Consider the following 12,229-nt stretch of genomic DNA (forward strand, 5'->3'; position numbering starts at 1 on the left):
TTGGGCCTTTAGTCTTGGAAAATGTTGCATTGTACGTTGGGCTGTCACTCTATTGTGTTTTTGTCTTTTATTAAAGAGACAAACCTTTATGATATATTTTTATATTTGGTTTAACTCCTTCAATCCCAGGGGTTTTTGGTACCTCAAAGCCCGGAGCAATTTTGCCATTTTTACGCTATGTCGGTTCAGCGATTATTCTCTTTTCCTGTGAATAGTGTACCCATGTAAACTATATATTGTTTTTTCAAAGAGATATAGAGCTTTCTTTTGATACCATAGTTGGATGATTAGCTGAAAATGTAGAATTAGAAATTTAGTAAAAACTAGCAAAAATTAGAAAAAAAACACCTAATTTTTTTAAAATTTTCCCTCTGAATCATCACAAAATTAGGTAAAGTAACAGAAAATTCCATCCAGATTTATCAATTCAAGTGTCCTGATTTCAGAAATACCTAATTTATATAGATTTCCCATACTTTCCCAGTACTTATAGGCAACATACTATAAGGTGTACACTACTTTACACAAAGCCGTAACATTTTTACATTAGGTATGATGGCACTGCAACTCTAATTTTAAACAAATAAAACAAAAACACCCACAAAGGTATATATTTCTGTAAAGCAGACAATCCAGGCTATCCTATCAGGGGTATTTGGGCATTCTACATGCAGGTATTTGGCCACCAATCACTGTCAAAGGTGGCCACAGAAATTAGGTCCTGCACTTTTTTCACCAACAAAAAGTATTTTGTAGTATTCTTAGGATTTTTTGTACAGGGTATGTGTTACGGCAGAGAAATCTATCCTAAATTGTTCAGCCGCCTCTCCTGATTAGGGAAATATCTCACATGCCTAGTTTTTTTGTGGATTTCTGGACATTACAGGGCACAAACGGGACCATGCACGTTATAGATTACAAACGTGACATTTTCACATTTTTGCTTTAGTAGACCTATGTTTCATTTGGGCCTGTTTAGCACCCCCCAAATTATAAATACCCCCATAAAAGTATATATTTATGTAAAGCAGACAACCCAGAGTATCTCATCAAGAGCATTTGGACAAGTTCCATGCAACCATTTGGCCGCCAATCACTGCCAAAGTCAGCCGTTGCTCTAATTTCCTGCACTTTTTCACCAACACTTCTGTGTCGCTGAGGATTTTTGGCACAGGGTATGTGTTACAGCAGAGAAATCCAGCCTAAAGTGTTCAGCCGCCTCACCTGGTTACGGAAATACCCCACATGCCTGAAAGGGTTCATTTAGGGTAAGACAGGTATTTGGGTGGTTATGTACTGATTTTTTTATTTTTTTTTGACTGCAGCTCTGCACAATGCTCTCTCTCTCTCTCTCTCTCAGATGGAGGAGAGAGGCAGAGCATCTGCAGTAACGGTCACACGATCGCTGTGATTGGTCATCATAGCAATCGTGTGATGTTACTGACGGATGTGTGGCACTGGGGACTGCCCCAGGTGTGGGGCAGTCCCCCAAGGCTAATGACATACCGGAGGGAATGCCCGATCGCACGATCGGGCATAGATCTGTAACAGTTTACCGGCATTCGTGCCGGTAACTGTTACAGGTACCTCATCAGAGTGAAAGGGTAGCCCAGCAGAGTCTAGACAGACCCTGCAGGGATACCTTGTCCTCCTGTGAACTTCCAGGTCACGTCAGTAGTGACGTGACCCGGAAGGGAAAGCCCGATCGCGCATTCCCAACTGTAACGGTCACACAAAAACATTCAGTTAACAACAATTGATGTGCCAGGACCGTCATGAATTTAAACGGGTGTAGAAAGCTATCTACATTCACTTTCTTCACCTAAACGGTGTTGCTGTAATGCCTCAAGATCGGCATCAGGGGGCATGTGTGGCCTCTCCCTGGGGCGTCACCATCTGCCATACACTGTATGCTGGCGGACACCCGTTTTAAAAGAGTTTAGGAGGCGATCAACATTGATCAAAGTCAATGGAGCCCAGCTTTCTTTACACAATGTGATAAATAAATTAAAAATAAAAAAGAAACAATTTTTTTTTTAAATGGTAACATGTAAAAATTATTTTCCACTGATGTCCATCAGGGGAACCTTCCAGTTCCAAAAAATCTGAAAAAAAACCTGGCATGTTAAATAACCATGGGGTGTCTACTTTTAAAAAAATGTATGATTTGATGAGGTAAATTGAACTGGCTGAATTCAAAGATACCCGAAGTAGCACATGGGAGCAGAATTACCAGATTTGGAAAAATGGTTTTCAAATAGCAAAACTTGTACTTATTGCCCCATAACGTGCAGAAATTGGTATTCCTAAAGCAGGTTTTTTCATTAGTTTTTATAGACGAATATCCCAATTAACACAGGGGGGAGGATGACCACATCAAATTTCCAATTTGAAAACTGCATGAACACACATTGTGTTGTTGTTTGACAGTGACATATACCAGGAGCTGTAAATTCATACCTAAAATACAACGTGTGTGGGAAAGATACACACAACAAAATACTACTGCAAATATTTACAAAAATTTGAAATACGCTGGGGTGTTGTCAGGAACAATCCGGGAAGGATCAGACTTTAGGGAAACGGAGCTCAATATGCAGTCAGAGGCACTTAGTAGACAAGGCCCAGGCGGTGTCAGGATAAGCCATGGTACGGTACACGAGCGGGCAGCGAGGTACAGAAGGGTAAGGCAGAATCACAACCAGGACACGAGTCGAGGTATGGTACACGAGCAGGCAACGAGGTACAAAAGGGTCAGGCAGAATCGTAGTCAAAGGAGAGCCAGGTAATATGCACAGAAAAATCACGAGCCGTTTAGTAGATAAGGGTCAGGCAGGAGCGTGGTCAGAGGAAAGCTATGTAGGTACACGGTAAATCACTAGGAAGACGCACTCAGGATGTAGCAGGTAAGCACAATAACTGAGCACTGAGCAAAGCTCGGTTTTAAACTTGCTGAGCGGGAAGCTACAGCGGCGAGTTCCCGCGGACAGTGGTCGGGGAACAATAAAGTTAGAACAGGGTGCGTGCGCCTAGCAGAAGCCGGTCGGACGGAGGAGAGAGAAGGAGACGCGCTGGATCCGATGCCCGCGGGTAGTGGGCATCCAGGTAAGTTGTCGGGTCGCTGGACCCTGACAGGTGTCTAGTCTTCACGGATATATGGTTTGATGGGGTAAATTGCATTGGCCGGCTTCAAAGATACCTGTAGGCATGGAAGCCTACAGGAGTCATCAAAGAGACTCCTCCCTGCAATGGCTGGTCTATAGAACAACAATTGCGTCCCAGCTGCCAGAGGCAGCTTCAGGGACAGGGGGAGAGGGTTCTTCAGTCTCCACATGACTCATCACTCATGTGGAGACCAGCACCAACCCTCCCCTGCTGCCTGATTGCTCCATGAGAGCGACAGTGCAGCGTTAACATTCGTGGCATTGCAGGGGTTAACATTTGTCCCCACAAGCTTGTGGGGACTAAATATCAGTCAATGCTGTGCTTCAATGGAGCATCAGCATTGAAAGAGTTAAAAAATTAAAAAATAAAAGCACTGACCTGAAAGTCCAGGGTGCTTCCAGGTCAAATGCTGGGCTAGGCTGATGATGATCAGATCACTCCTGGCCAATAGGAGTGATCTGATCATTATCGCAGCCCCTGGATAACCCTGCCCTACAAAGAGAGAGGGGTCATCTAGGGTAATTATAAAAAAACACAAATTATTAATAAAAACAATACATAATTATTACCTGATCACTTGTCGGTGAAATTTTAAGTCGCTGATTATTGATCGGTCTCCCTGATCAATGTCAGCGTCCTAAACTTGTCACTTACAAGTAATCTGATTAAAAAAAATATTTTAAAAAGTTTAAAAATTGAAATATGCATGTTCCAGTTTTGACTCAACAATGTCTGAGAAATATGACGTATCTATGCATGTGGGGTATCGCTGTACTCAGGGGGTATTACTGATCACAAATAAAGACCTATTTTGTTTTTCCACACATCCACGCAAAGTGGATGTGAAAATGTTTTTCTTTTTTTGGAAGGCGCCGGTGTGAAATCAGCTGCATGGGATAGGCCAATACGCCCCTAACTAGATTCCCTGAGCTGTCTAGTTTAAGGAAATATATAGTTTTAGGGGGTTAAAACGAAATATGGGATTGCTAACAGCAATCACATGCCTATCATGCCCAGGCAACGAGTACATGCTGGAACCTGGGCATGATAGACTGGGATTGCTGTTAACACAGCAGCACATGCTGAGACCTGGCTAGCTGCCCCCTTGTGTATTGATGGTGCCAGCAGTATGGGGTCTGCAGATCACTTACAGCCTCCCTGTACCATGCCCCCCCCATTCATATACTCGTTCATTCACAGATTATTAACAACTACAAAATAAACAAAATCACAAAGTGAATATAAATGTGCAAATAAATACAAAATTATAATATTACTCCCCTACTGCTCTGCTGTTCCCAAAAGTACTCCTCGGGTACCACTTTAAACTATACTCCTCCACATGGGGTGCAAATACATAAGGGGAAAAAATAAGACAAAACAAAGATAGTGTAATATAGTATGGAGCAATATGTGGTGTATATAGAATGAATTCCATTCACAAACGTGGATGATAATCGGGCCTTTTAATGGACATTAAATTCAGTCCGATTGGTAAAAAACATCTTCTTCGGTGTAGCATACCTGGTGTGTGTTTGGGTGTCGGTGTGGCAGAGCCTGTCCTGGTGTGTGTGTGTTTGGGTGTCGATATGGCAGAGCCTGTCCTGGTATGTGCATTTGGTCACCTGTTTCTTGGCACTTTACTTGCTGTAGGAATCAATTTATTGAATTTTAACTTATCCAGAGATAAAACGCCCTCCTGAATTTGTAGTCACTTCAAAGGACACAACTTTCTAGGCCCAGAAATCAGTGAGAGGAAAAGTGAAGGTTGTATGTTGTTTTGTGTTGTTTACTCTGGCACTAAATTGTGACTTCAGGTGTCCCGTGTATGATGACTTTTTTTAGTGTACTGATTACTCCCAATCTTATCACATTATATATATGTATGTATATATATATATGTATGTATGTATATATATATATATATATATATATATATATATAATCCTATATTATCTGCCTCGCTCTTTATCCAGTACACATGGATGCCGAGGAGTTAACACCCTGTCTATTTTATTTATTTGCATATAAAAGGCCCCAAATCCTTGGCATCAGGCCCATGATACTCTCAATCTGCCCAAAAGATTCTGAGAAGTATTTTTTATCGCATGGACAAAATGTGGGAAATAATGTATATATCATACAAACACAAACCAAATACACTGCATATATATTTTGAAGAAAATATGCTTATAAAATTTGCCAATTAAAAAACAAATGTCCCGTATTTCATTTTAAAAATCTGGTAACCTTATCTTAAGTGGATTACAGGAAGTTGGACTGTGAAATTATTTTATATGGCCAAATGGACTGTAGCTCAAAAGACAAGCTTTTTATTGCACGGTTTCTAATGTATTGGATAACACCACCTCCCTTGGAAGTGAATTCCATACCTTTATTGTCCTCACTGTAAAGAATCCCTTCCTTTGTCATCTATGAAAGCTGCGCTCTTCCAGTCTCAGAGGGTGACCTCTTGTTCTTTGTATATTTCTGTTAATGAACAGGTCACTGAAGAGCTCTTTATATTGGCCCTGCATATATTTATATAAGGTTATCATATCCCCTCTGAGACGCCGTTTTTCTAGTGTATGTAATTTTAACTTTTTTAGTCTCACTTCATAACTAGTATCACCCAATCCGCTTATTAATTTCGTAGCCCTACTTTGCACTTTTTCTAATTCCATAATGTCCTTTTTAAGGACTGGTGCCCAGAATTGTACCGCATATTCAAGGTGAGGACCAATGATCTGTAAAGAGGCAAGATAATATCCCTGTCCCTTGAATCGATACCTCTTTTTATGCATGCCAAAACCTAATTGGCCCTCGCAGCTGCTTGTTGGCATTGCGTAATATTGTCAAGTCTGTTGTCAACCGTTATTCCTAAATCCTTCTCACTGGTAGTTTCCCCCAAGGATATTCCATTGCATAGGTTGCATTTGTATTATTTTTACCATAATGCATAACCTTGCATTTCTCTATATTGAACCTCATCTGCCACTTGCATGCCCAGTCCCCAACTCTGTCTAAATCTTCCTGCAAAGAAGAAACATCAAGATTAGTCTGAATTACCCGGCCTAATTTTGTGTCATCAGCAAAAACTGTGACATGGCTCTTAATGCAGCTTGGGAGATCATTTATAAATAAATTACAAAGGAGAAGAATGTTAGAACAAGAAGTCATTGTCTAAAACTTGAGGATCATGGACTTAGATGTCATGTAATGAAGTTTTGCTTTACAGAGAGGGGGGTAGTTAAGTGGAACAGCCTCACAGCAGAAATTGTAGAGGCTAATACAGTGAGGGAATTTAAACATAAATGCGATAGGCATAACACTATTCTGGATCTAAGTTAAAATCAAGAACTGATTATGGTTTGTGTCTTCACATCAGGAAAAACATGCAGACTAGATGGGGCGAATGGTTCTTATCTACCGTCAAATTCTATGTTTCTATAATTAATTTTACGCCACATCTACGGAATTTGGCACAAATATTTCAATAACATGGCCTTATATTTCTAGATAGTCATACCTTTTAAGCTTTGGAAAATAGAAACATAGAAAGTGACGGCAGATAAGAACCATTAGGCCCATCCAGTCTGCCCAACCTCTGAGTACTTTCCTTAGTACCTGGCCTAATCCTATATATAGCTTGGCCTTATGCCTATCCCATGCTTGATAACCCCTTAACATCCATTAATGGGTCAGGCACGTCATGAAAAAACACTTGACAACCTACGACATGCCTGACACGTCATTTCATTAAACAAGCTTAGATCACTTTCCTCACTTTAATGGTGTTGCTGTAATGCCTCGATGTCGAGGCATTCAGCAACACTGAGATCGGCATCATGGGCTGGCCTCTCCCTGTGGGCAGACGCCCGCTTTAAAGGTTTAGGAGGCGATAAGCGATCACTTCCTAAACTTCAATGGTGTTGCTGAAATGCCTCGATCATGAGGCATTCAGCCACACCAAACACTCACCCCAGGACGCGCTGCGACCGCTACAGAGAGCGAACGCAACCGCCACTGCGAGTGATTTTGCCACTGGCGGCGTGTCCTATAAAAAATATAACAAAGTTGGAAAAATTTCACCACAGGGTCTCCAAACCTTCTAGAGAACTCTGGCTCACTTGCGGGTTGAATACAGGTACTGCATTCAACCATGCAACTCAATGGAGCCCAGCTTTCTAACCACTATGCGATTAGTAAAATATTTAAAAAATAAATATGGAAAAAAATAATATGGAATAAAAAGCTTAAAAAAGGTAACATTTAAAAATTATTATGCATCAGAAGAACCATCCGGTTCCAGCAAAATGTAAAAAAAAGTCCAAAAAGAATAAAATAAATAAAGTTTATTATTATGAGCAAGTGCTAAAATTACCACTGTATCCTCCCAAAAATCTTGACATGGAAAGAGTTAAAGCATTTCAAATGCTCAAGGGATGTCTAATTTTAAAAAAAATGAATGGTTTGATGGGGTAAATTGGAGTGGCCGGGCTCAAACATAGGGCATAGAAACAGACTGACCAAAATGGGGGGGGGGGGCGCACTTCCCAAATGTGGCCTTTTAACCCCAAACACCAGACAAACCCATGCATGGGTGATATCACTGTACTCGGGAGATGTTAATGAACACACATTGGGGTGTTGTTTGATAGTGATGTATACCTGGAGCTATAAATGTATGCCCGAAGTACAATTTATGTGAAAAAATTACAAAACAAATTACTACCACAAACTGTGGCAAAGGCTGGTGGTAGAATCTCATGCATGAAAAGGGTTAAAATACCATTTGAAATATAGTTTTCAAAAATATATGGTTTGATGGTGTTATAAATATAAAAACATGTTTGTATTTTATGAATCTTACTGTAATTATTGAATAACATTTACTGTATGAATATATATATATATATATATATATATACACTGTTATGCTATCAATAACCACTAACTATCGAGTATAAAGTCAGAGTCCACACTCCTTGTTTTCTGCAATTAACAATATTTATATTAAGAGAGGCTAAACAAATTAACAATACATATACAAATTACTATAAGTTAGTATATGCTATTACCAAACTATCTATTCATTGATTGAATGGAAATAACAAAGAAACAGCAGGATAAGCCTGTAAACACGTGATACAATTACCACTCCCTTGTGATCATCTCCACGCAGACTCAGAGAGAGAGAGAGAGAGAGAGAGAGAGAGAGAGTTGGCAGGACTTTATAAACACAATAAGTCCTCCTTCTGCTGGACACTCCCCTGGTAACCTATCTTCTCCAGTGACCCTCAGAGACCAAGGTGATAGAAAAGGGAAAGGACATTGCACTGGGGGAGGGAGTGGAAGGTGACCAAATGTCCTAACTGATTTGCCATGTGCTCTGCAGAGAAGAATCTCCATTAATGTCTGAGACCATTTTAAGGTCTCATTATAGAGAGGCTTTGCCCATTGGATCTCTGCATCATAACACCATTTCACTTCATTGGCATACAGTTGGTTGTCAATCATGCCTTCCTTTTTACAGATGGGTTAAATTGAATTAGCCGGTTACAAAGATGGCCTGATTAGAACATGGGGCAGTAGGACCAGATGTACAAGTTCCAAGTTAAAAAATGCGCACTTCCTAAATGTGGCGTTTTTCCTCACAAACAACCCAACAAACCCATGCATGGGGGTATCACTGTTCTCGGGAGATGTTGCTGAACACATATTGAGGTCTTGTTTGAAAGTGATGTATACCAGGAGCTGTAAATCCATACCTGAATCGCAATTTTAGTCATAAAAAAACACAAAATAAATTACTACCACAAAGTTTGACAACGGGTGGTAGTAGAATTTGTGCGTTGAAAGGGTTAAAATACCAGCATTTGAAATACCTTGAGGTGTCTAGTTTTCAAAAATATATGGTTTGATGGGGTAAATTGCATTGGCCAGCTTCAAAGATACCTGAAATAGCACATGGGGCAGAATGACCAGCTTTGGGGAAAAAATGGTTTTGAAATATATATATATATTGCCCAATAACTAGCGGAAAAAAGCAAAAAAAAACATTGGGCATTTCTAAACTCAGGACAAATAACAGAATCTATTTAGCTTTTTTGGATGAGAAAAAGATTTTTTAGGTAAAAGTCTGAATTTTTTTTTTTCATAATATTTTATTTTTTTATGTGAAATTAGATAACATGATCAAAAAATGGTATCTGAAGAAGCCCTTCTTGTCCTGAAAAAAAAACCCCCAACATATAACTTGTGTGGGTACACTAAATTTAACACCGCAAAAGTGTTAAAACAGCCTCGGTACAAAAGGTAAAACACAGCCTGGTCCTTAAGGGGTTAAATGTCTTTACTGTATTAACATCTACCACTTCTGCTGGAAGGCTATTCCGTGCATCCACTACCTTTTCCGGAAAGTAATATTTCCTGATGTTACCTTTAAATCTTTGGCCCTCTAGCTTATGACTATGTCCTCTTGTTGTGGAAGTGTTTCTCCTTTTAAATAAACTCTCTTCCTTTATCTTTTTGATTCCCTTTAAGTATTTAAATGTTTCTACATGGCCGCTTGTCCTGACATAGGCAATGTTAACAGCTTTTCCTCTATACCTTGTCACAAAAAGTTGACAAGTAAACCATTTACTATGTGGAATGTGTTAAAGAAGAAGGTTAAGAAACCATGGGTGATAGTTATGTACTGAGCTCAATTCAGTATGAAATGTTTATTTGCTTTAAATAGCCATACAGAGGAGTGATTGTATGTAGTGTGAGCTCCAACCGCCAAGGTAACAACAATCAATGAGCCTTTCTACTCCTCTGTCTCTGTAGGAAAATGCAGACCTGAAAGATTTTTTCCACTCCCAAGTAATTACTGTATGTGAATGCACTTTTCTGTGTTGGGTTTTACTGAATAGCAGCAGTATGGATGCAGGATAGATTGTCTATTGAAGCTGTATCCTACTAGACTCCAGCTAGTATAGTAACTTACTGATCACTGCTCTTCCAGCACAGTTAGGTCTTTGACGCAATAGAAAGAACCGTTTTAAAGTTTGCTTCATGAGCTTAAATTGGTGTGAATACCCCTCTCCCTTCCAGGAATGTCTTCACTGAAGAGTTTTTTCTTATTACTTTAAACAAAGTACAGGTCTATTTTCTTACTTGTGATTGCTGTCAGAATGCCATAGAAATGAACAAGAAGCCTCTGCAGCCCTTGGACTTGGCTCTATCAAAGCAATTCATGTGCAAGTGTTACTTTAGCAAGTAGTTTTCAAGGTGCAGCATGCTGGCAGGAATTCCAGAGAACTCCAGCACAAAGTGTCTTTTTTAGTTTTTTCTCTATTTTTGTTATTGTTGCTACGTAAAGAGACTATTTTTGTAGATCTAGTGAAAAATATATTTTTTCTCAGGGAGACATCACCCTTGAATTAATTCTGAGGCCCCTTTTCTAAAATCTGGATTTAACATACCTGTGTTTAACATTTCTAAGAAGATTTGAAAATTGGGAGTATAAGGTAAGTGCAAGTATATGTTATTTGTATACAAATTATATTCTCTTTTTTCTTGATGCATATTTTTTATTAAAGTTGCACATTATAATATTTGTCTTTTTGAAAGCAGCAGTACCTTTTTGTTAATCAATTTAATATTGAAGAAAAAATGCTTTAATAACCTCGCAATCTTTTGTGAGTGACCTATGTTTTAAGGAAGTTCAGGTCACCTAAACACATTATTTTTTAAATGACATATAATACTGTTCATATGTACAGTGTTTATGTACTGGTACAGTTAAAGTCTGTTTTCTTGTTAGATTTGCTCATCAGGTTTATACTTGGCTGCAGGATACCTAGGTTTATGTTGGTGATCCCAGCAACCTTTTCTACATCTGTGGATACTTTGTATGTTAGATCAGTATGCTACTCTGACACTACCTTACCTGTATGGGAAACGGATTAGCAAGAAACATAGAATTTGACAGAAGATAAGAACAATCTGACCCATCTGTTTCCTGTTTTGACTGATGTAAAGACTCAAACATTAATTAGTCATTTATCTCGTTTTAGAGTCAGGATAACCAAATGCCTATCCTATGCATGTTTACTTTGCTGGGAGATCTCCCAATTATTTACCGCCCTGTCTACCATATTGCAACATAATGGGATATTATTTTATTTTGGTCTGATCTCAAATTCATTTCTCCTGTGTTTGGTTAAATTGCCAGCCTCACCTGTCATCTGTGCCAGTGGCAGGGTGTTGTTGTGTACATTGCTAAACCTTGAAGAGGAAAGCATAATAAGAATTTATAGCACTGACTCTGCACTCTTTGCTGGGAGGGTTATTTTGCTGTGAGTGAGAGTATCGGTAGTTTTAGCTGATGATCTGAAACTTGAACCATAAGGCAAACAGTGTCGTTGATCAGTAACCCCCCACCAAAAAAAAACGGAGATAACTGTCCATACATACAGTACATAGGCTTCTAGACAGTGCTGCTCGGACAATATTCTTTAGGGCTGCAACTAACGATTATTTTAATAATCGATTAGTTGGCCGATTATTTTTTCGATTAATCGGATAAAAAAATGCAATTTTTTAAAATTTAAAATAATGTAATAAAAAACGTACAATTTACACTTTCATCTCTTTATTGCAATGGCCTCTCTCTATTCACCTTCTTATTTTACTGACATAATAATAAAAGCTACAAGAACCCAAACACGGTGTTTCTCAAACTAGGTTTTAATACAAAGTTATTAGTAAATATTAATTCATATGTTAACTATTTTTCATATTTAATAAAAACTATGAGAAAAAAAGCCTTGTTTAAATTTTTTTTATTTACCAAACTGCCCCCGGTTATGCACATCAGACCCCCAGCTTGCCACTCTGCCCCCATATATGCCTTATACCTCTTATATGCCAGATTCCACTGTGCCCCCTGATATGCCACTGTGCCCCTGATATGCCTTATACTCCTTATATGCCAGTGAAATGCAACTGAGCCCCCTGATATACCTTTTACCCCCAGATGTTTTATGACCCCTTGATATGCCTAATATCGATATGC

The sequence above is a fragment of the Spea bombifrons genome, chromosome 1, assembly GCF_027358695.1.
Source record: "Spea bombifrons isolate aSpeBom1 chromosome 1, aSpeBom1.2.pri, whole genome shotgun sequence".
In the NCBI taxonomy this organism is placed as follows: Eukaryota; Metazoa; Chordata; class Amphibia; order Anura; family Pelobatidae; genus Spea; species Spea bombifrons.